Raw genomic sequence first — 26,353 nt, 5'->3', positions numbered from 1 at the left:
CCCAGAGGCAAGCTGGAGGCACTGATAGCTTTAGGGATTTAATCCATTGCAAGGCTTCTCCTGCATCTTATCCTGGTCCCCTAGTATGAGGTAGCACCTGTTTCCTGAGCAACTACCAGGTATTTAACCTTGGACTAGGGACTCTAAGGGGCCTTGAAAGACCAGGTGGTGCAGTCTTCACTGTAACTCATAGGGGAGGCAAGAGCCACTGAAAGGCCGTGGGCTGTCCAGTTCACTGCAGTGTCTGGGAGTGCTTCCTGGGGGAAGGGGGCACCTGGAAAAGCAGGCAAAGCAGGTGAGAAGTGTCCAGGTGGGGGGGGGGGGAGAAAATGCAAATCAGCCAATAACGGCAATGAGCGGACCTTCCCAAGAAGTAAGGATAGCCAGTTTTAGGCTGTTACATAACTAACATTAGAATGCATGGGGAAAATTTGATTGTGTTCTTCCTTCCCCCCAGGCTTACGGAAGCTGCTATTGCTGAGAGGCAGCAGAGCACAGCAGCTAAGAGTGGAGACAGCAACCAGGTTTGAGTGCAAGTCTCCATGACTGTGTGGCTTCCCCCTTCCGGGGCTCGGTTTACTCCCTCTGCCAGCAGACTGGATCATAACAGAGCCCACACATGGCACATGACACTCACGATGGATGCAGGGCTCACACCCACATCAGCCTCGGTGCAGGATGCCCTTTTCCGGAGCTCACCTCTGGGTTTCCCTTACTGCTTGTGCTGGGGTCCAGTGACAGGGGAGTGGAGCAGGACTAGAGGTCAGAAGAGTTCCCCCCTCCCCCAACCCACTCAGCACTGAGGATTGTCCTTTCTCTTTCTCTCGCTCTGCACCTTAATGCAAGAACAAAAGAACACCTTACAGCCATCACTATATACTTCCCTCGGCCCCTGCCTTGCAGACAGTTGTTTTCCTTCTCAAGATTGAAACTCCTCAGGTAGAGAACATTTTGCAGTTTTAATTAATACAGATTAATCTATCTCCCGGGGCTGTTTGCAGTATTAATCCCTACCGGGTGCCTTAAGCTCCTTAGCAGACAGGCACTGCATTCTCACCAAGTAGGCTGGACTGGATCCTGAAGCCCTATTCCCCCTGCCACTGCCTCTCATCTCATATAACGGCCTCCTCATTCTCTGTAAATTGGTTGGTTGGGCCCTGTGAATTTGAGTTTATCCTCTGCCTGGTGCAATTATGTGTGAAAATCCTTGATCCTTGCCTAGGGCGAGGGGAGGCAGGGATATTTGTGTGGTCTGGGCACTAAGCTCGGGGTTCAATCCTGCTATCTCTGACCTCCCCCGTGGGTTCCTGAGTAACTCATGGAGGGTGGGAGGGGTAGGGTGAAGTCATGGCTGGGGGACACGCAGAGAGACAGAAGGAACAACACCCAAAAATATTGATGGATTTGATAACTTGGCGTAATAGCCTAAAACCATGGTCCCTGAATTAGTCATAGGGCCTTGTTTAGAAATTGTTGCAAGAAATAACTCTGCTCATCGATTTGTGAAGGCTTGTTATATATAGGGTAGGTATATCAATATAAATAATTTGCATTTGTGGTTTTGCCTAGCTCAGTGCTTTGTTTTTGTTGATTTGATTTGTTCCTATGTGGGCACCCTATTCCCTGAGAAAACCCAAAAGAACAAAGTGTTACAAATGCATCTCAGCTCTTTGGGTGTATTTAAAATTTCATTCCTTGCTACTTTAGCACATGTCTTACAGAGCTGCAATGACCTGGGTAAATGAAGCACAAAAAGACAGCAGGAACTCTCCTCTGAGGCTCCATGAACTAAAAAACCAGAACAAAATGTTAAATAAAAAAAAAAAAAAGAGGAATGCACTCACTAAAATTGAAGCAAACTATCTCTTTGCATACACTGTAATCCATAATTGCATTGGTAGGTTAATGTAGAAAAAAATGCTGATTTTTCACAAGTTCACCTTGGCCTTGCTAAAACTGACAAACCTAAGTTGAATCAGATTTTAATATAGCTCCAAACATTTCTTAAAACAGAACTTCCTAAAGAAAGAAGCATGCACCTTCATTTGTCTGGTAATATGCTCTATGAAAAAAAAAATATATGAGGCGCAAATAAATTTGGTAAATATCCCATATTATGACATCTCTTGGAAATCACAATGAGAATAAGCACATTAAATGTTCCAGGAAGTCTGTAGAAAAGTGACTTCTGTAAAATACTTACGTTAGGAAGCCTGTGTATCACATAGAAGTTACAAACAACCCCTCCAAATACCTTTTGGAGTTAGTCCATAAATTCCAGGAGGAAGCTCATGCTGCCTTCTCAATGTTGGTGATAAATACATCGGCCAGATTCTTGAATACCCATCCCCCATCTAAAACACATGGGTCCCCAGTGACAAATAAGACTGGTGCCTGTATCTACAAAAGCCTCTAAAATGATGCTTCTCAAACTCTGGTATGTATCAGAATCATCTGGGAGCTAATGAAAGCACAGATACTCAGCTTGTCAAGTTAGGACAGGACCTGAGCCTCTGAATTGTTACTAAGTGCCTCTGTGATTCTGACACACATCAAGCCTGAGAAGGGCTGTTCGACAAGCCAGATCCAGGGATGCAGTGGCGCCCAGGAGAGGTGAGGTTTGGGCCTGGCCTACGAGCTTGTCAGAACACTGAACCCACAGGGGCTTGCTGAGCGTCAACCAGCCACCAGCCACCAGCCATAGGCTACAAGAGGGCTACTATCGGGGGCATTTTAGAAGGTGTACTATTCGTGGGGGGGGGGGGGGTTAATTCTTTGTTTGCTCCAGATATTGCCCATTGGGAGACTAATAGAATAAAATGGAAGGAACACACAGTATAGCTCAGTTGGTCTCCAAAAATCCCTTTTCCTAAACAGGACTCCACCACTGGTATCAGAGGATGTAAAAGTAGCTTGAGAGACTGGGAAGGAAACACAAAGGCCTGAGTCCAACACAAACTACAATCTTTTTAATGGCTTTTATAATTTCTTAGGTCAGTATCGACAGTATATAGAAAGCCTTCATCATTTCCAACTTCTTTAAATTGTCATTTTAATCATTCTGACTTGAGGAAAAAAATGTCAAAAAGCTGTTTCCAGGTAACCTTTTCACAGAAATTGTCTAATCAAATCATAAATCACTCTGAGTCATGGACATGAGCTGACCACTTCCCTCCCAAGCCTGCTGCCAGGCATGGCAGTCCCCTGCTGGACCTGGGTGGAGCGTCTCCACTTGGATGGCATGAAATTGGGCATCCTCTGTCCATTATTCCACCAGCTCACCAAGCCTAACCCATGTTAGAGTTGAGTCTTGAGTCTCTCACTCAAGAATCAACTAGGTAGACATGTTTGCCCAGATCAAACAAGCTGAGACAACACCGGATTAAGCCTGGGAGGTGTGGGGGGAAGGTTTGAAAGGGACTGAGGAAGAAAGACTCTTTGAAGAAACCCTCCTGTGAATAGCAGATAGTCTACCTTATGAGATTCATCTGAAGATGCCTAAGGGTATTTTCAATGTTTCCAAAGTTTAAATATGACAGAGTAGGGGGGAAAAAAGCACCCATAATTTTCAAAGTTTAATCTTAACTTTACTAAAGGAAATGGTGAAATCTCTAAGCACTCGCTTAAAAAGACCACGTATCACGGACACATGGGATGCAAAGCCTGCCATCATTGCTGACATTCCCATCCCACCCAAGTGGCCACAAGGAAATCCCTGGGTGTATTTTCTTGTGGAGTGAGTCTGGGACTCATTTTAAAGACTGCATAGTCATGGGTTTCTGTTTTCAACATGACAGTTCAATCCTAAAGAAACCCAATGACGGGGCGCCTGGGTGGCGCAGTCGGTTAAGCGTCCGACTTCAGCCAGGTCACGATCTCGCGGTCTGTGAGCTCGAGCCCCGCGTCGGGCTCTGGGCTGATGGCTCGGAGCCTGGAGCCTGTTTCCGATTCTGTGTCTCCCTCTCTCTCTGCCCCTCCCCCGTTCATGCCCTGTCTCTCTCTGTCCCAAAAAAAATAAATAAACGTTGAAAAAAAAAATTAAAAAAAAAAAAAGAAACCCAGTGACAAGTTACTGGTATTAACTCACACCTTCTTAGAAAATGCCCACTCCTAGATCTAGCTTCTGTATTTGGGGAGCTTTTTTTCTTTTCATCTGTGGATCCAGTAAATACCTAATGTGAATATGATTTTAACATTTTCTCTCCTTCCAATACAAAATTATTCTATGTGATGACATTCCTAAAAGGTAACTTGTATTCGCATGAAACAACTTGAATGAAATAAAGCTATACCTCTATAGTCCTTCTTACTAAAACTCATTGCTGGCCTTTGTTTCTCCTACATGTCTTTTCTAATGATGAAATAACTTTGCTCTCTAAAGATATATTTCACCCACTTTCTGGGTTGCCTGGGTAGCTCAGTTGGTTGAGCACCTGACTCTTGATTTCAGTTCAGGTCATGATCTCACGGTCTGTGAGCCTGTTTCAGATTCTGTGTCTCCCTCTCTCTCTGACCCTCCCCCGTTCATGCTCTGTCTCTCTGTCTCAAAAATAAATAAAACGTTAAAAAAAAATTTTTTTAAAAAAGAAATAAATTTCAGCTGCAGAGGTATCCAAATGGCTGGTAACCAAAGAGATGGGGAATCACATGCATGTATGGTGTAGTTAAAGGGCACGTGTCCAAAATAAGTTTGACAATTCATGGTAACAAATTTTACCCAGAAAAATAAAATAATAATAACAGCAACATTGCTCCTTTGGTCAAAAGCTTTATGCCCTACAGTCGTGATACTCCTTTAGCAATTTGGAATCAAGAGCCAATAGTTTATGGGAAGACACACAATCATAATGCAGAGATCCTGGAGATGCACAGTCCGTTTCTTGACTAGGAAAGGAAAGAGTCCTAATAGCACCAGGATTCAAACTAAGAGACCAGGCTTCTTTGAGCAGCTCTGCATTACTTAGCGTGCCACTCTGGGCAAACCCCACCCCCTCTCCATGTGTATTTTTCTCTAGGTAAAATGGAGGTAGCAATCCAAACATGATTGCCTCAAAGCTTTCATTCGAGACTCAAAAATAGAGGTCAATGTGACATATCATTGCCAGTCTCACCTTTTCAATTTTTCCTAAAATGCCCTCAGAATTTGGATTTGGGAAACTCTTTTTTTTTTTCTCCTAAAACACAAGTCCAATCATAGAACTCCTCTTCAGACACTCTTAATTGTCCATTAGCTGAAGAATAAAGTTCAAATTCAAGATCCCTCACAGTGTGTGCTTCCCCACATCTCTCAGTGTTCCCAGACCAACCACACTGAATTTGTTGGCATTTTTAGGATGTTTCATGTACTTTCACCTCTGGGTCTTTGTACGAAGTGCCCAGTCTGTTTCTGACCAAAATCGGCCCCTCCTCAACAGCCAGCCCAAATGGAGCATTCCCTTAAAGATATCTCCACGATATTATTCATTAATTCACTATTATGAACTGTTTTTCGTGTGCCAGGTATCAGAATAGTACAATTTTATTTTCCCTGCAATAGTACTTCATGTGTTTTCCTAACACAGTGCTACTTTAAGCCTATTTTGTGGGATTTTGGTTACTTTACCACTAGATCAAAGCTCTTTGAAGAAAGAAGACTCACACCTCTCTATCTCCATGATGGTACACAAAAAGCACTTGACAAATGTTTGTTGAATGAATAAATTGCATTTTATTCATCTTGAGATTCTCATAATTTTGTTATTAAGGCAGTCACGTGAGCTTAACGGCACATACGCTCTGAATGGATGAAGGGCAAATCTTCTGCCACGTTTCTTTCTCGAAATGAGTACAACTGACTGTGAACAATGCAGGGTTTGGGGGCTACTGACCCCCTACACAGCTGAAAAACCATGTAAGTGGACCCACACAGTTCAAGGGCTTACTACAGTTATAAGCCACACATATGAAGACTTTGGATTTTATTAACTACCAACTAGAAAAACTATGTCCTTATCTGATACTTCCCTTTCCCTCTTCAACCCCTTATTGTCTACGGGCCATGATGGGAGCAAAGTTGAGACTGTGGCCAACCTTCCTGATTTACCTTTCCTAAAGACAACCAGGCTTCTAACTTCATGTCCAGGATAACATCTATTGGCTAGCTTGGCCTTCTCCATCTTGCTGGCCCACCAGAACTGGGTTTGTAGAGACAAATACATAATACACATGCATCAGAAAGTTTAGAAACATTTTTGAAGAATGATAAAGCACAAACATTTGGAGAGGGTGTGTCAAGAGTGACTCATAACAAATAGCAGTAATAAATAAGGCAATTAGTAAAAAAGAGGGTACCACCCACACAGAGCAGTTCCTTAGGAATTTTAATTTAAATTCTTGGGTCAGCTTTATTCTAGAGAAATGTGGTACTTCTTAACCTTCAGAAACCTACTTAAACCCAAGAGGAGACAAATGATCCTACGAGAAGTTGGTGTCCTATCCTGGTTTCTTAGGCCTCCTTCCTCCTCAATGTGAATAAGTAGCATTCATGTTTTATATGGAACTCATGCTAAATCATCTTTTCCCTCTTTAATGTTATAAGCGGGGAAACAATGGGGTGATTTCTGTGCAAAATTGACCTGATGTCTACAAAAGGCATATTTTTTACACAATAGCCAATCCCACAAGTACCCTGTAGTCCAGAGGGTTGATGAAAGAGACAAAGGAGATAATAAACTGGGTTCAGATGAAGATGGATTGGAGATGTATTTATATAGTGGCAGTGTGTGCCTTAGGAATATACTGGGAATGTGAGGGAAGAGGCTGGAAGAGATAATTTCTCAGCTTTGGGCTAAGGGACCGTTGTTCCAGGAGCCTCTCCCAATCACTGTCCAGGTGTCTCTGATCTCCTTTGCACTAATGAAATTACCAGTCAGTTTCCTCCTTCCCTTTAGGTGGGCCATGCTAAACACAGAAGGCAAAGGGGTGCTGGAAAGTTCCAGGCAACCCAATATCCAGAATAAAGGAGAACAGTCTTTTCTTCCAGTGAAAAATGAAGGCCCCCCAAACATTCTGGCATTATTCCACTGGTTCAAAGTTAATAAGCAAACACACACCCTCAAAGCTCTTACAAATATACTAAAAGGGGGCACCTGGGTGGCTCAGTCGGTTAAGCGTCGCACTTTGGCTCAGGTCAGGATCTCACAGTTTGTGAGTTCGAGCCCCACATCGGGCTCTGTGCCGATAGCTCAGAGCCTGGAACCTGCTTCAGATCCTGTGTCTCCTTCTCTCTCCACCCCTCCCATGCTCGCACTCTCTCTCTCTCTCTCTCTCTCTCTCTCTCTCTCTCTCTCTCAAAAATAAACAAACATTAAAAAAAAACAAATATACTAAAAGAAACTATAACAAAATATTTACAGTGCTTATTCTCCAAGGATAGACCACTATGGCTTATTTTATCTTCCTTCTTTCTGTTTATCTATATTTTCTACAGGAAACATATTACTTCTCAAATCAGAAAAAAAATTATATTAAATTCTTGCCCACTGACACAGATTTCCATGAAAATACAATCCGTGCCGGTCAGAGGGGACTGTGGGGCTAACAAGGTGCTTCAGTAATAAGAGAAGAACACAGAGTTTTTATTTTCAGGGCTTTCTGGGGCTTTTGTACTTTTTCTTTTCTGTTCTTAGAAATGTGAGAGTGACCTCCTGCCCAGAGAGATGACCTTGGATTTAAATTTGAAATGCTAGCACAACCTGAATGCCTGAAAAGGGGCACTGCACTCAAGAACACAAGGTGAAGTGTTGCTCTGTTCTTGGCTGACACTTGATGCACCCACCAGAGCACTTGTTGCATCATCTCTCAGAGACCCCCTCCACCTCTGCCGGCTGCAAAAAGCATTTCTGGTTCCCTCCTCTGTCCTCAGAGTTACAGCAGCCATAGTCTTTCCAGGTGGGGCCCAGAGTGCTGCTGAGAACAAGCACATGGTCATATGGCGAAAAATTCACCCTTTCATTTTATCGCCTTCTGTTGCAATATTTGTCAGGATGGCAGGTTCATGGGCCCCTCAGTTCCCCAGAGGCTCTATGTTTTCATGTGTTGGCTTGGCTGTCTGTCAGAGACAAAAGGGATTTTCCCCTCTAAAAAGTTTCTTGAGTTATTTTTTTTGTCTTTCTTTTATCCTCAATAATATAGCAAGACTTCTGACCCCTCATGAAGTAACATAATGTCTGATAGTTGCTTTAAAATATTCTACCAGGAATGAAAGCCTGGGTGAGGGGAGCCTGGCAGCTAACAGGCCCTCCTGGTGGGCTCCTACTGGCTATTAGAGACACCCCCACACTAACTAATTTCTAAAAGAGAGCAGCTAACACATCCTCTCTGCTATTAAACTCCTCTCAAATAATCCTTGTTTTCAAATCTCTCATCTTCTCTTTTATAGACTGGGCAGGATGATGGTGTTGACCTAATCTGTTTACTTACAACACATCCTATGCCGAAGTGTCTAGTGACACCCTATAGAACATGGGTGCACTTGTCACCACAGACCAGCTTTGGCACTTCAGCCAAAACTCTTAGGCATCAAGAGAGTCATTTGGATGCTCTACTATGGTCACATAGGTACATTATTAATTTTGCTTACCAAGAAAAAGTAAAATTTCTCTTCATGGAAAGCTCACTATTTAGTCTAATTGCCATTAGTAGGATACAATGGACCTCCCATACTCTTGAGAATTCCAAGAACACCAATGTTGATCTTGGAGTTCAGAGGAAAGATCAGATGAACTTTTGAAACCAGAAAATGCCAAAAAGACTTCTAGGGAGATACTCTAAGTCTAATCATGGAAATAAGATATTATTGTGTGAAGAAAAAGACAAGTAGACATAGGCTGAAATATCTGGATTTAGTTTCACAGCAAATGACACCACTGAGTTATTCCCATAGGGGGGAAAAATCAACTGAGAGCATGTCCATTGAAAAGGTACATCTTTCTTTATCCCTACGTGATCTTCAATCGCAAACACACTAAGGATTGTTTTTTATGAGGACATTTAAAAGTATGGCACTTTGCTGCATAATTAATCAATCCTTTTAGTCTCCCAAGTAATATATATTGAAGTACTTTTTAAATTGCAAAATGATGAACAAATATAAGACATCATCATCATTAAGTTGGCATTTTATTTTTTTTTTATGATTTTAAGCTCTTTTTTTATGATCAATGTGAACATTCTCTCTGGGAAACTTCATTTCTCCTTGTCTCCATGTTAATGTGCTGGCACTAAGAAATGCTAAGAAAAATGTAGATGTAAGTTTTATGTTCTTAGACCTGCCACATTATATTAGTGTGGCAAAGAGGGGAAAATGGATCAAATTAACTCCAAGAACTACTTTGGCTTTGTCTGCCAGAACTGTTAAGAAAGACCTAATAGATGCAAAACCTTTGGCAGTGTTGTCCTTGAGAGGGTGTTGCTGTTCAACTACCCAGTCCATCAAGAACTTGGACTGAGCACCTACCATACAACACAAAAGTAGCAGGCATTGAGAAGGGATACCTCAGAGCGGATGCCACAGAACAGATTCCCATGAAGGGAATTTACAGTGTTAAGAAAGCAAATAGCAAGAAGAAATAATTTATGAACTAGATATAGCATCCTCAGAGCTGAAGCCAAGTTAAACTTGGATATCCAGACAAAGTCCCCTGAAGACACTTTCTCCTTGCTTCCTCAGAATCTCTGAAAATAAATCACAGAACAGTAGATTCGAGCTTCTGTCCCATGTAGACATTCCCCCAGCAACATCTCCGTCCTTTGAGGGAATTGCTTCCCTGAAAGAAAGCTCACGATATGAGAATGGCCTATTCCACTCCTCTAATACCCAATGAATGCAAAAGTACTTTGTAATGGGAAAGATTTATACGAATGTCTGCTGCTATAATTCTTGAGAAAGAGTTTCTTCATGAAGATGGTTTATCTCCCATCCATATCAGGCCAGAACTAAAATTAATGTTGCAATATCAGTAACAAAATCGTATTTATCTAGCTCCACCTCTCAACAAGGAATTTTATCCCATATTTGATTATTCAAAACAACACAGGAAGTTTCTCACGTTAGCTTGAAAATAGAATAATCTAGGATATGAAATGAAGTTGGAGACTTCTAACACAATCTTTGGGCTGTGGTGTGGCACCAGCCACAGCTCTCCTGCCTGCCTGAAACATGCTATTCATGCTATTTCTTGAAGTCCACTGAAGAATGGCCTCTACAACTGCCTCTGTTCCACATGAGGACTGGCTCCCTTCCAAGGCCTCCCTACCTTCTCTTCCCTGTTCCAGGGGTGGTCCAGCACTCCCTTCACTGAAGTGGAAAACAGACCCTTACCCAATCTTGAACAGCACATGATTATGCTTGGGCTATAACGCAGGAGTTGGTTGTGTTCCTAGGGTATGAACAGAAACTTGAAGGCACTCCTTTTGGTTTGACCTCCTTTCTCACAGCTCTTTCATGAGTCCTTGGAGAGAGCATTCAATGAATCTTCTGAAGCAGCCCTCTCCCATGATCCATTGTCAACAAACCAAGTTCCCTCCCTGAAAAGGAGTTTCTAACCATATGTTTCTCAGTCACTCCTACAAATACAGCCCCAGGGGGGATTTGCCATGGAGCTCCAAGCCCCTGAGTAAGACCACCACAGACCAGCCATGCTCCATCCCCCTCTTCCTCCCTCTCTGGGTTTTGTTTGGGGCACAATTTCAGACAGTTAGAATTTTGGCCGCATAGTCGAAGGGATTAAAAGGCTCAAAACAACAGTAAACAAGTTGGCAATAATTATAATACAACTGCTCCACAATGTTTCTTGGTGCATATAAAAGTACTCATAGTCAGCACACACTATTCCTTTGGTCCCCCTTCAGCATTAGGACTCTATTTGTGTAGAACCATTTCCAGTCCTAACAGACCCTTTGCAGACTGAAGATTCAGAACTCTGATATGTTTCACCACACGTGTAATGATTTGGGATGCCACATTATACATACCATACTCCTAATGGCACTTTCGATTTGATGTTCCAACTAAGAGATACAGCTTTAAGAGTAAAGATTTACATTAAAAAAGAAAACAAAACAGACACTGATCAAAATTTAACAAACCTTAAAAACTGAAAGCAGAGTGAAACACAGTAACTATGTCTGGGTTGGTGGATAATGCATAGAGAAGAGAAGGCCTTGACTGAAGGTCATTGAAGGGCAAAGGAGTCACACAAAGAGATTCTCCTTGCAGAAAGATCACTAACAACTACATGGAAGAAGGACTAGAATGAAGATTAAAGACCAGTTAGAAGATGTTTGAATGATACGGATAGGGTAGTGGCAGAAAGAGTTCAAGGAAGAGATGTATTTAAGTGATATTAAGCAGGCAGAATCCACATATTCTGTGAGTTCTGTCCTGGTTTCTATTAACTTCCTGATAATGCACACTTATTAAGGACTGTGGAGACTCTGATGACATATGGCATCCCACATAAAAGTCCTATCCCTGTTCTTTTGGGTGGTTTCAACTTTGCTTTTGTCCCAGTGGGAGATAAATGTTCATTCCAGCCTCTGTGTGGTGACCCCTACTTGTCCTGTCTGTGGTCTGAAGGTAGAGTTGCTTCTCCTTTCCTGAAATTCACCATTGTATTCCTTTACTTCTTCCCAATCCAGTCCTTTTTCATCCCCCAGCTTTACTGGGATATAATTGACATATAACATTGTGTAGGTTAAGATGTGTAATGTGATGATTTGACACAAGTGTATATTGTGAAATGTTTAACTCAGGCCTTCACCTCACATAATTATCATTTTTTTCTTGTGGTTGTGGTAAGAACATTAAAGCTCTATTCTTCATAGCATCTTTCCATGTAGTACAGTACTGTTACCTGTAGTCAGTGGAATTCCTTAGTGGAATATATCCCATGAAGACATGTGTGCGCATGCACACACACACACACACACACACACACCTAAACTAAACAAGTTACAAGTCTTAAACTCTTTACAGTATTCAATTGTCGGGATGCATTTAGTGGTTATTCGGAGACCACTGCATACATACTGTGAAACAAATCAAATTAGTAATTAATGCTGGTATCACTGTATATTGATTTTTAGCATTGTAAAAAGAAATACAGGTGTAAGATCAATATGGTTAAAATTCTGTAGTCCTGAATGTGCATCAGATGAGCCTATTTAAATCCATTGCACATTTTATCTTAAAGGTAATATACATATTTCTCAGCTCTACATAATGAAAAAAGTCTCAAACAATGACCAACCCACTGGCAATGAGCCCTCTTAGAACTCAAATCAGGCTTTCCAAATACCAATTTTCACCAGAAGGAACCAGTCTTCCTCAGATAAATAAATAACTTTCCTGTGAGGCAAGAGAGAAACACACAGAAACTGAAACGCCTGTCATGCCAGAGAACAAGGAAGTTTCTCTCCAAAGACCACTAAGTCCATGCCAAAAGCATGCAATAGTGAACTTGAAGAGAATACTACCAGTCAACATGAGAAAAAACAAGAGCATCATCAATGATAATAACTGCTGTGGTTTAAGACACATTAAATGTGTTTCAATACATGAGTTCATAATAATACCAAAAAACAAACAAACAAACCAAAAACAAAACAAAACAAAACAAAACTAATTGGTCGCCAGGGGAGGATACTAAAGAATTAACTCATCATTTTGAAAACTACTAAATATAAGTAAAGAATCAAGGTTCTCTTTTGTAAATCCTACTGCAGGTAAGCCAATGGACAAGGGAAAGTTTCTTTTTATAAAATTATTCTTCCAGGGGTACCTGGGTGGCTTGGTCAGATGAGTGTCTGACTCTTGATTTCAGCTCAGGTCATGATCCCAGGGTTGTGGGATCGAGCCCCGTGTCGGCCTCTGAGCTGAGCGTGGAGCCTGCTTAAGATTCTCCCTGTCTCTCCCTCTGCCCCTCTCCCTGCTCATGTGTTCGCTCACTCTCTCTCTCTAAAATAAAATTTTAAAAAAAGAAAGAATTATTCTATCAGTAAATGAGGATGAAAGAATACAATTAGAATACTAGTCCCTAGGTCCATAGTGAATGAATGGATCTAGGCAACAATCATTCATGATTATGATCCTCCAAAGAAAATCAACCTGATAAAATGCACATACCAAAATGAATATAAAATAATATCATCTAGGAAATATTCTTACTCAAAAATGGACTCTGAGTGTAACCAAGCTTCTAGGTCAAAATACCAAGCTAAATGAAACACAAGGTAGAGAAACATGTCAAAACACCACCACAGGATACAAACAGCAAAATTTTAAATGTGAAAAAATTTATAGGACAACATCTTTTCTGCCACAAATACATTGCAAGGGAAATAAAAGAGGGAAAAACTTATCAAACTAAAGAGAATTAAGAGACCTATGCACCAATTGCAGTTTACTTACTTACTTGGATTCCTATTCAAAGTATGAAGAAATCATACCACAACTGTGAATATTTTGTATTAAAGAGAATTACTATTATTTGGGGTATGATAATAATAATATTGTTATGTTTTTAAAAGAGTCTTTATCTTTCAAAAATAGACGTTGAAATTTTGAAATGATGGAATACCTGGATTTGTTTCTAAATAACCTGGAAGTAGTGAGGAAGTAATTAAGAATAGATCATGGGGCACCTGGGTGGCTCAGTCGGTTAATGTCCAACTTCAGCTCAGGTCATGATCTCACAGGTTGTGAGTTCAAGCCCCGCATCAGGCTCTGTGCTGACAGCTCAGAACCTGGAGTTTGCTTTGGATTCTGTCTCCCCCTTCTCTGCCCCTCCCCCACTCATGCTCGCTCTCTCTCTCTCTCTCTCTCTCTCAATAATAAATAATAAATGTTAAAAAAAATTTAAAAAAAGAAAAAAAGAATAGATCAAATAAGATTGGATATTAGTTGACTAATTTTCTAACCTAGCCATGAGAAACACGGATTCACTGAACTGCTTTCTCTAATTTTAGATGTCTTTTAAACTTTTCAGAGTAAGTTTTTGGAAAGCGTATATAAATTTTAAATTTTTTAATCTTTATTTTTGAGAGAGAGAGACAGAGACAGAGACAGATTAGGAGCGGGGGAGGGGCAGAGAGAGAGGGAGACACAGAATCCGAAGCAGGCTGCAGGCTCTGAGCTGTCAGCACAGAGCCCGACACAGGATTTGAACCCACAAACCATAGGATCATGACATGAGTCGAAGTCAAATGCTTAACTGACTGAGTCACCCAGGTGCTTGAGAGTATAAATTTTAAATGAAGTTGAAGAGAAGCAGCTATTTGGGGAAAAAAACAATTTACATAATATCACATTATATCAATGATATAAAATTGTAATATTGGAAAATGTCCACAATGGAAAATTAAAGAAATCAGATCATAGAATTATATATAAGGCATGATTTTTAATTATGCAACTGTATGTGTGTTGTATCACAGATGGAGACATGACCTGAAGGCTTATTTTAAAAACCACTCTTCTAAAATGTGCATGCAGTATCTCACTTTATCTTTGGAGAGATTCTTCCTGGCTTCTGTGTGGTCCCTTGAAGTTATGCAAAATAGAGCAAGAGTGAATATGTAAATGTGTTGAAGCAATCTACATGCAAAAAATTTTGACTGAGATGTTCTGTTTAGTAAGTATAGAACAGTTGCATTTAAAAATTATAACTCTGAAGAGTGGTTCCTTTAGAGAACGTTTCTTCTCTAAACCTGGGCTTAAGGGGCCCAACCACATACCTTTAAATCATGGCTTGTTTTTAAAAAATGTGATGTTGTTCTGTGAGCAGTTTTTTGTAGGGGATGTAGCTTGGCACCTTGGTAGAAATAGAGATTCAATCTTATCTTCCAGGTCAGAAAAGATCCAGAAATTAAGGCCCTTGTTGGGCTGGATGCAGCAATAACCTAGACTTTAGGAAATTCTTTCTGAGACCAGTGTAAGGAAATTACTTGTCCCCATGGCCAGACAGACCAACCCCCTACGGGTGGGGTTGGGGTCCTCTATTCTCTGAAGAGAATGGAAGCTCCTATTTCAATCATTCTGGAAAACAGAGTAACTCTGGGGCAGTCACTGAAAGCTGAAGGCAATTCTTGAACTCCACTGGAAAGAGGGATTTCCACTTCCAGCAAGGCTAGGGCCAGTGCAACTTTATGAGTGGGCATTCCTACAAGCAGTTTTAATTTATTTTCTGCTTTACATTTCTCTTTCCTATCCCCTAAACTTCAGTAAATTCTTCTGAAAAACAAAGCCTGTTCCCAGCTATCCATTGGGAAATTATGGAAGTTCTGTCCCAAGAATCAGAAGGCAAAGCCAAGAGATAGTCAGTGTCTTGTTGCAGAAGGTCTAGTGATGATATTACCAGTGGTCATCAGGGGAGGCCTCAGGAGGAATCATCAAGTTGGTCATGTCACATGGGCAGCAGCAGACATAGCACAGCAGTATGAGGTGGAGGCCAGAGTGGAACAACACTCTGTTTCTGAGCATTTAGGAGACCAAGCCTCTAAAAAACCCTCAGAAGCTGCTGGGGTGCACTTTCTGGCAACTACATTATTGGAACTCAATTCTGCATAACTAGACATTAAAAATGAGAGTTAAAGAGGGGCGCATAGGTGGCTCAGTCAGTTAAGCATCCAACTTCGGCTCAGGTCCTGATCTCTGGTTTGTGAGATTGAGCCCTGAGTAAGACTCTGTGCTGACAGCTCAGAGCCTGAAGCCTGCTTCAGATTCTGTGTTTCCCTCTCTCCGTCCCTCCCCTGCTCACACTCTGTCTCTGTCTCTGTCTCTTTCTCTCAAAAATAAATAAACATCAAAAATTTTTTTTAAAAAATGAGTGTTACAGGAAACTAACCAGGTGACCTTATCTTGTAGTCTTGGGTACACAAGGGCCTCGTGGGCTAATACTTCATATGCAAATGTGTAAATGTCTGTGCTGGAAAAGAAAGAGAACACTTGAAGGACAGGCACCAAAATGTTAACTGGCCAGGTCAATCCTTGCTGTGGGATTATTAGAAATGTTTATTTTCTTTTGTATACTTTCCACATTCTTGCAAAATGTCTACCAGAATAGTCAGAGCAAATGTTACTTTTTAAAACTTCAAGTAGCCTTCTTTTAGCCTGGTTTGTAGATGTCTGAAAGGTTGAAGTTCCCCAGAACTCTTCTGTCGTATCCTGTCTGCCTTATACATTGTCCTCCTAGAAAGTCTCTATTTTGTATTCACAGTGACGTCATTTCTCTTTCTTGCCTCCTTACCCTCGTTTCAAATATTTTCTTCCACACTGCCACCCTTAGGTTCTTCCAGGAAAACTTACCTTATGCTTTTTTTTTAGTATTTATTTTAGTTTTTAGAGACATAGAGAGAGCAAGAGTGGGGGTGGGGGCACAGAGAGAGAGGGAGACAGTGGATCTAAAGCAGCTCTGTGGTGTCAGCAGTGAGCCCGACGGAGGGTTCGAACTCACAAACTGCGAGATCATGACCCTAGCCAAAGTTGGATGCTTAACTGACTGAGCCAACCAGCAGCCCCAAAATTTACTTTTTAATGGAGGTCTAAGTTAAAGAAATACAACTGTAATCAGAGCAATCCAGTCCATAGCTGAAAAGTGAGGAAGGCATTTTTTGGTTTGTTTGGCCTTTCCCTGAAAGTAAAAAAATCATTTCATCCACACAGGTGCCTGGATAGAATAGATTTTTTTTTACACATCATCATATATAAAGCCAGAGTCTTTGAACCTTTTTTCAGAGGTTAGGACTGCAAGGGGCTTGATGGGTGGCTTGAAGGAGAACTTTCTTTCCCCAGATCCTGCCACGTAGGCTGCTTTGTAGTAGCAACACACAAAGACTGACCACAACCAGCTTTCATCTGCAGAGACTGGCCGCTTGGTCCAGAGCACCGTGCCTGTAGTCCTCCAGGACACTGTGCAGAAGGAAACGATTGGTAAGTGCCCAAATCCTAACAGAAACGAATGAGTTCTTCCTTCATGATTCCTGTCACAAAGCCAGTATGTGAATAGTAGTGAATGTGGGGAAGGTGGCACCAGAAGCGGAGGGAAGGGCGTAGACCGGAGGCATGATGTTCCTGAAGCCAACTGCCGACTTCACAACCTGACCAAGGAGAAGGCTATCAAGAACACATGGCACAGCCCAGATGCCATTGCTTCCCCTTCCCATGCAAATGGCAGCCTTCCTCACCAGCCACGGGTTTTCTCACCAAACCAGGGGAGCCTCACAGTCTTTCTCAACACATCACTTCAGGCAGACAGTGCCAGCTGACTGGGGTCGTCACAGCAAAAGACAGCCCCCTGCCATACCCAGCCTAGGGCAAACAGTCTCCCTCATCAGCAATGCACCGGGAAAGTAAGGTGTCTCAAGATATTCAGAAACAAATGCAGGCGGGAAGTACATGATCGCAGGAAGTTGGGCACCATCCCGCATGTCAGGCTCAGCCAAAGAACTGAGCATAAAGACAGCACGCATATAGAAAGGGGCACTACTACCTTTCACAAAGCAGTTTACAAACAGCAGCCAGTTTGCATCTAAGAAACCTGGTGTAATCCGCATCACAAACCTGAGAGGTGAACGGTATTAGCTTCATTTTATAGCTGAATGAGCTGAGGGTAAGTTTATGTCATGATCCCAAGGGCAGAGCTACGAGAGATTTGAATCCAAGTCAGTCTGATTAGAAAACTCAGACACTTTCAGTGACACTAAATATTAGTTATATGAAGATACATACACCATGATTGATCAGGCTCATGAATAAATCCATCTCGCCCCAAATCACAGTCTTGAAAAGACTTCAGTGTCTAGGGCTTGGGCCAAAGAGAAGAGATCACGGGACTGCTCAGCACATAGAGGTACCCTGCCTCATCCTGAGCAAAGAATAGAGTTTAATCCTTCAAATAGAAACTCTTATCTGCACAAGAGCAGAATGAGATTGTTACCAGCCACTTCAATCTTACCTTCTCACCGCTGTGTAGCTCCGCCCCAGCTATTGTCTACTACACCTCTCTCTTACTCACTGAATATTTCATACATGAAGTAATGGAATGCTGAGCTATGGGCTATATGCTATCCTTTTGGTTTCCATTTAAATTTACAGCTTGCCTGCATGAAAAGAGTCCCGGGGTGCTAACTAAGGTGGTGATTATACTGTCCATCAATTAGTTTGCATTTCAGCACAATGTTCATGGCCCCTTTCCACTCCCTCATAACAAAGGGCTGTTTAACTCAACACATATACACGCATGCTTTCTCCCAGGCATTTTTACTGAGTGTGTGTCACCCAGATGTGCCTGCCACAATATGTTAGTTGTATTGGAAAAATTACCAGAAACATACTTAAGCTAGTAAATGCCGCTAGCTGAGACCAGTTTTTCACTACAATCTCCTTTTTCCACCATCCTACTTTAGAATGTTACCATGTTACCTTCCTCTCCACACAGAACATTTGCAAGCGAAGGAATCTTTGTTTGATAGTTTTCCAGGGAAAACGCTTTTTTGGAATCTTCATTTCTGAATGTAGAAACCCTTTGTATACTTTTTAGATAATTATGATGATAAGGAACTAAGAAGCTGAAAGTGGTACACACATAGGGTTGCCAGATAAAGCACAAAATGCCCAGTTAAATGGGGTGCCTGGGTGGCTCAGTCAGTCTTGATTTCGGCTCAGATCTCACAGTTCTTGAGTTTGAGCCCTGCATCAGGCTCTGCAGTGACAGTGCAGAGCCTGCTTGGGATTCTCTCTCCCTCTCTCTCAAAAAATAAATAAACTAAAAAAAAAAAAAAAAATTCAAAATGCCCAGTTAGGTTTGGATTTCAGATAAATAATGATTTTTTTTAGTATATGTCCCAGGCAATATTGGGACATATAGTAAAAAATTGTTCATTGTTTATCTGCAATTCAAATTTATCTGGATGTCCTGTATTTTGATATGCAAATTCTGGCAACCCTACACCAAAAGAGAAAAGGGAGAGAACACTAGATTCACAAGTGTTTAAAAATAACTTGAAGGCTAATGTAACAGTGAAATCTATTAGAACAAATGTTCTAGATAGGCATAAGATGCATACATCTACTGTAATTTATGCATTGCAATAATTTTAAAGTAGAAAAAGAAAAAAGAGATTTGGGGAAATAAATAAACATAGTTCAAAGGCCATGAAAGTTACAAGATGCTTTTTGGGAGGACTTTTTCATGAGATCCTAGGATTTCCCAGTCTTATGACCATCAGCCTGATGGAAAATCTCACATAAAAATAGGACTCCCCTGAAAATATAAGAGATTAAGAGAAATACTCTTCCAAATTAAAAATGAAGATTAATACTGCTTACGAAGCTCTAACAATTTTTTTAAGTTGGTCATTTTTTTAGTAAAACCAGGTTTGATATTTTAAGTCCCAATTTGTCCTCATAACCACTGAAGACAAGCAACTTAATTAAATAATCAATGAATTTGTTGAAGGCTACCCAACATACAGCATTGTGCTCAGAAAACTTAAGGTCATAAAATGAAGAGAATAGTTTGTACTCAAAAAATATACATTAGAGAGAGAAAGTTACATAAATAATTATGATTGACAGCACATAAAAAGCATGTTTAGGGGCACCTGGGTAGTTTAGTCAGTTAAGCATGACAACTCTCGATTTCAGCTCATGTCATGATCTCAAAGTTCTTGAGATCCAGTCCCAAATTGGGCTTTGTGCTGACCAGCATAGGCTTGGGATTTTCTCTCTCCCTCTCTCACTCTGCCCCTCCCCTGCTTGTGCGCTCGCTCTCTCTCTCTCTCAAATAAACTTACAAGAAAAGAGAGGAAGAGAGAAAAAGAGAGAAAGAAAGAAAGAAAGAAAGAAAGAAAGAAAGAAAGAAAGAAAGAAAGAAAGGCAGGCAAGCATAAATAAAGTAGGGAGCCAGCAGAGGTGGTAATGGGTCAAACCTCCACCAAGGTGAAATCCAAGCTTAACCTTGAAGGAAGCATATGATTTCAATATGTAGAGTGACAGCAGACACTCTAGGGTTATGAACAAAGACAAAGAGTGAAACATCATTAGGGCCCAAGAAAGACTGAGTAGGACAGGACATGGAGACTTTGGTGCCTGGGAAAGTTCAAGAAGGAGTGGCTAAGGGTCACATTATGGAGAAATTATAATGCTAAGATTATATATTTTGGCAATAAAAATTTATCAAAGATTTTCAAGGGAAGGAGAGTCATAAGATCTGTTTTTTTGAAAGATAACCCTAGAAAACAACATAAAAGTTAGCCTACAGAGGTTGGAGATCAGAACACTGGCTTAGGTATATATTCAGTCTTGAAGAGGCATGTTTAAATTAAAGAAGAAGCAATGGAAAAGAGCTATTAAAGAACATTGACAAGGGCAGGTCAGAGAGGTAGAAAAATAAGAAGAAATCAGAGTCACAGAAGTCAGTGGAAGAGAAAGGTTACCCAAGAAATGAAAGCTTTCAAGTAGGCAACTCTCAAGAAGAGGCAGTTGGATTTACCAATAACGCATCCCTGGCAGACTTTTCAGAGAACAATTTTAGATCAGTGGTAAAGGCAAGGGTTTGGTTAGCATGAAAGGAAGTGTTTCTGCTTCCAGCAATGTAACTGATAAAACAGGGCAAGCCCTTTTAAATACAGATCTCACTTGAAAGGAAGGGGAAAAATCCTAAGAGCTAAAAAGGACACTACCTACCCAACCAAACAAACAAAACAAGAAGCAAACAAAACAAAACAAAAACAACACACCCAGAAAGGAAAACAAATGCTGAATCAGTCACTACGCGGGTGGAATTTTCCCCTTCCAGGGACCTAGAACCACTTGGTGAACAGGTCACAAAACCTCCACAAGATGGGGAGCTCAAATTTAGATGCCCACAAAACCCAAGACCTTTGAAAGACTGGATGCTCCAGGGGCACCTGGGTGGCTCAGTCGGTTAAGCGTCCGATTCAGCTCAGGTCATGATCTCACAGTCTGTGAGTTCGAGCCCCTCGTCGGGCTCTGTGCTGTCAGCTCAGAGCCTGCAGCCTGCTTCAGATTCTGTGTCTCCCTCTCTCTGCCCCTCCCCTGCTCATGCTCTGTCTCTCTCTGTCTCAAAAATAAGTTTAAAAAAAATTAAAAAAAAAAAAAAAGACTGGATGCTCCATGAAATGGTGGATTTTTAGGAAAAAAAAAAAATCTACTCACCTACAAAAAGAAGACAATCTGGAAAATGATCCTATCAATCTCAGGTCTTGTCAGGAAAATAAAACCTCCCCATCATCTAACCATGAGTAGCCAGATAAAATCTAGGACAAATTAAGTATGTCATGGGACATGCTTAATACTTTGAAAAGTATTAATTATCTGAAAATAAAGTTTAACTAGGTACCCTGAACTTCTTTTCCTACATCTTGTCAAATGAGCCTTTGTTGCAGGATTTTTTACCACAATACCTGGGATTCATTGTCTCACCACCTCAAAGAATCAAGAGGTAGATACAAAATGAGCAGCAGGCAAAAGTTTATTATAATATAAGATTAGAATAGTAGGAAAGCTCTCTTTACAGAGAGGGGACATTCAAAAGTGAATGCCCAAGGACTACAGGGAGGGTCCTTGTTTTATAAGGTTCTGGTCAGCCCTCCCCCCTCCCTTTCCCCTTGTTCCTCCTCAGGTTTTACCTTTATTGGCTAGTAGTTCTAGGTGCTGGTAGTTCTAGGTGCTGGGTTGTCCATTCCTGATTGGATCATTTCCATTGTATGAGGGGTGAGGGGTGGTCTATGGCCATACTTAGGTCTTTTATCAAATTCCAGAGGGGAAACCTGAGGGGAGTAGTTGGGGTCTGTTACATTCTTAAGAGGATCCTTATGCTTAAGGGAGCTTGCCGTGGTGAGACACTCCCAGCAGTGTTCCAAAATAGGTATTTTTCCCCATCGAGGGACCTCAGGCCCTAATCTTTCCCTCTCTGCCTACTGAATCCTATCTTCTCTTATCACTCAGATTCGGGAAGTACAAAAAATTTTAAGGGGAAATCCTTTTTAATGTAAATACATATATTTTTAATCCACACCTAGAATACCATAGCAATTCTATGGGTCACCAAAGACAAACATGACCTTAAAAACAGCCAAAGAGAAAGTACCTTCAAATATGTATGTGTGAGTGTGTATATATGTATATGTGTGTGTGTGTGTGTGCGTGTGTGTGTATATACATATACATATTAGAATGACACAAAGAAATTAAGATTCCAATGATAGCAGCAGATCTCTCAGAAGCCATGAGAATAACTCCCACATCCAGTTTCCTACCTACCTAAATTGCCACTCAGCAGTGAAATCAAAGAAAATGTATTTTCTGACAAGCAAAAATTTTCAAGTTTACCATGAATACACTTTCACTAAAGGAATGAGTACAGAAAGTATGAAATGAACGGTGGACAAGGAAATTGATGAATGCATAGGTAAATCTAATCAAGCATTGGCATGTAATAGCCACATGATTGTGTCAAATTAGGAAAGCACAAAAACAAGGTAGAACTAAAATATTTTACAACACTAAGAAGTTTATAAGAGATTTTTTTCATAAGGGAAGACACTGCTATTGCATTAAGTTAAGCATACATATAGAATTTTAAGGGCAACAAATAAAAGAATACAAGCCCACAGTGATTAAGAATAATAATAATAAAAAAAAAGCTGTGCGATAAGCACAGAGCCTACTTGGGGTTCTCTCTCCATCTCTCCCCCAGCCTCAAAAAAAATAAATAAAATGAAAAAAAATTTTTAAACAAATTTGTACAATATCAATCATTAGAGAAGACCTTGAACAATGGGATCTCTAATGTATTACTGGTTGGAGTATAAACTGGTTCAGTAATTTGAAAACCAAATGGTAACCTTCAGTAAATCTGACAAGGCACAATCCCTATAATTCAGCAATTCTACTCCTAAATATAGACCTTTAAAAACTTTTGCATATGGACACAAGGGGACATGATCACAGCAACATTATTTGAAACAAGAAAAAATTGGTTTGGGGTGACAAGTGATAATCAATAAGGAACTTTCCAAATTTCCCAGTAAGAAACTAATTGAATAAAAGGGGCCTTTCCAAGAAGGAGGAGTTATACTTCCCATGGGCTCCCCAAACTCCAGGTGGCTTACGTGCCTAACAACTACCAACAACTCATACTTCATCCTCAAACTTCTTGACACCAAAACAGTCTGACCATCCCCAAGTCCTACAAGGGTCTTCTCCTGTTAAGCTCACCAAAAGGGAGAGCAACAGGATGGAGACATCCCAATGGTGGATCCATTCTGCAGAAAACCCATCCCCAGGGCATCCAAATGCACATGAGCTCAAACACACCTCTGGAAATGATACTGGGAGACCGTCTCCCACTTTGCTGCCAGCGAGTCCCTGTTTGCACCAAGTAATAGTGCTGATATCTGCCCTGACTCCTTGACATAAAAGTTGCAAGAAAACGAAATATCCATTAGCAGGAGAGTATATAGATAAACCACGGAATTTTATACAACACTGAACACTATCATCATGGATGAATCTCACTACCACAATAACGACTGAAAATATGGAGAAGATACCAAGTCACAGAAAAATACACTCAGTAGAGTACCATTTGTGCAAAGCTTAAAAGTATGACAAATAATATGACATAGTGATTAGTCATACATACATACTTAGTACTATTACAAAGAATGACATGGGGGTGCTTGGCCGGCTCAGCTGAGACAGCATGCAACTCTTGATCTTGGGGTTGAAAGTTCAAGCCCCACGTTGGGTGTAAAGATTACTTACAAAAAATAAAATCTTTAAAAAAAAAGAATTATATGGAAAGGATAATTACCTCACCCCAAATTCAGAATAGTGGTGGCATCATTGTGTACTGGGAGAAAGTGAGATATGAGTAGGGATAGGTGCCCACGAGCATCAGTGTTACTGGTAATGTTCTATTTGTTCAGCTGAGTGTTGAAACATGAGTCTTGACTATGTTCTTCTATACGCGTTGTCTTAAATATTTCATAATGTTTTAAATGAATAACTACAAGGTAAAGAAGCAGAGTCAGCACATATCATTCCTGTAAAGAGGATAATATGCAAGAATTGAAGAAGGTATCTTTTAGGCTGGGGATGGAGGCCCCTCGGAGGCCACTCAAATGGAATTCAGTAGAAAGAGAGACATTCTCCAGAATGTTCTGAAGTCATTCTATAGCATTGAGATGCTTATAAACAAAATTATATCTTCACTAGCAGAGGGAGGTGAACCATATAACAGCTTTATTTTAATTAATCACACAAACTTCTGCATAACATTTTTTTGCCTATCTTTTAATACACTAAACAACCCCTAAACACAATATCCTTTCACTTGTAAATAAACCACTTTCTATATTACCTATGCAAATGTCAACATTTAGGCTGGAATTGCACTAATATTCATTGCATATGCTTCTGGTCTTATAGAGTAGCTCTGCCTCTAAGCATTTGCCAGTGAACGAATGAATAAATTAAATAAATGAAACTGTATTAAAGAGTTAGTGTGTAAAGAATTAGCTTAAATGGCTCAAATTCATGTTGATGGCAGCCAAATACAACATCCAACAAATAAGAACAACTACAAGTCAAGAGCTGTGCAAGGCACTAGGGCTATGAAGACAGTGAAAGTGCTTCCAGAGAGACCATGCCAAACTTGTATCATAACTTTTATTACCTCTTATGGAAATGACTCCCCCATTCTCCTATGCCCTTTGTGAAGACAAATTTTGCTCAATTTCCCTCTTTATTCCTATTCAGCAAATAGGCATAGAGGTGGATAAAGGTGACAGTTAAATTAGAGAATGAAATAGAAGCTCTTGGGAGTTCTCTGGTATCTGGGAATCTTTTACATTATATGCATCTCTGTTCATACAGACATCAGAGATTTGATTTTAGCTCTAAGAGCAGAGCAAATGTTAGCAACAAGGCATTTCTCTGCTTTCTCCAAGTAAAAGATTCCAATTGTTTTCTTTCCTTCTAATGTCTTAAGGTTTTTTTCCCCCCCTTCAAGCAATTAGATTACTTTAGGAGAGAAAATATACAGTTCAAATTTTATTTTAAGAGATAAATTATTTTTACCTTTTTCAACCATCTAGTGGCTTCTTCCACAGCTGCATCTGGTTCTGCATTTTCTGCCACCAAGGGTGAGGTTCCAGAAATTTGCTCTATAATCCTAGCCCATCCCATAGAGGCCAGCCATGAGCTGGGAAGACTCTGGAGATAGGGCTTTTGGAGCAGGTCAGAGTCAAGCACCAATTGTCCTGTCCATGGCCATCCTCTGCTCCTGTCTGGTTGTGCCTGGCACCAACAGAGTGGGAGAGGAGGAAGGCAAGCACGTGGGCATAACTTCCTGCCAGGGCAGGAGCCAGCCTCCAGGCCATGGCCCCAGAGTCTGCTCTGGGAGACTGTTGTTTGTCCAGTTTAACCAGCTCAACCCGAGGGAACCCCATGCCTCAGCACGTAGGGACTAGAGGGGGTGGCAGGACTTCAACAAGTCAGATGTCTGCTTAGCAGAGCTACCTTGAGTTCAAACTCTTCCAGACCAGGCTCACCATCAATCACCTCTACTATGTCAACGGAAAACCTATCATACAAAAATGTCTTCCTCCATTAGTGATCAACACATCTATCCTGGTTAAACCCTCACTAGCAGATCAGCCCAAGGCATAGCTCACCATTTTACCCAGGTGAACATACAGAAAGCCTTGTCTTTAGAAATAGGCAGTCTGCCTGGTTTTGTTTGTTGGTTGGTTTTTTGCTGCAACAATTCATAGAAGAGTGTGAATCAGTCGGCAAGAGGGGAGGGGAAGGAAGATGTGGTTGATACACCCTTAAAAAAGGGTGTTCTGGGTAGTCAAAATATTTATAACTAGAGCATGATCTTCATGGAGTGAGGCTAATGTGTTTCACAAGCAGGCAGAACTGTAAAACTTCTAAACTGAGACACCCGTAACATTTCACATTGCCTATGAAATACTGACAGGAAATACTACTTTCAGAGAAAACTTGATAAAGTTGAGATAATGCAGTGAGAAATCTAACTGCTGAGGAACTGGATTCCTGCCTTCAGCCCTGGTTGGTCCATTCATTTATGGCAGTAAATAAATGTTATGAAAGTTCATGTAAAAACTATTATCTAAATGGTTGAATATGAAAGGCTTGCATTATAGCCAGGCATGCATTTCTGGCAGAGGAAGCACAAGTTTGTTCACAATGTCTTTTTTTAGACTACTTTGAGGAAGAATGTCATCATTGGAATACTGTGAACCATAGCAAGTTTCATCT

The sequence above is a fragment of the Lynx rufus genome, unplaced genomic scaffold (genome assembly GCF_022079265.1).
Source record: "Lynx rufus isolate CCGP_SWC_20201006 ecotype Redwood Valley unplaced genomic scaffold, mLynRuf1.p SCAF_2, whole genome shotgun sequence".
Taxonomy (NCBI): Eukaryota; Metazoa; Chordata; class Mammalia; order Carnivora; family Felidae; genus Lynx; species Lynx rufus.
Note: the sequence above shows the minus strand (reverse complement) of the source record.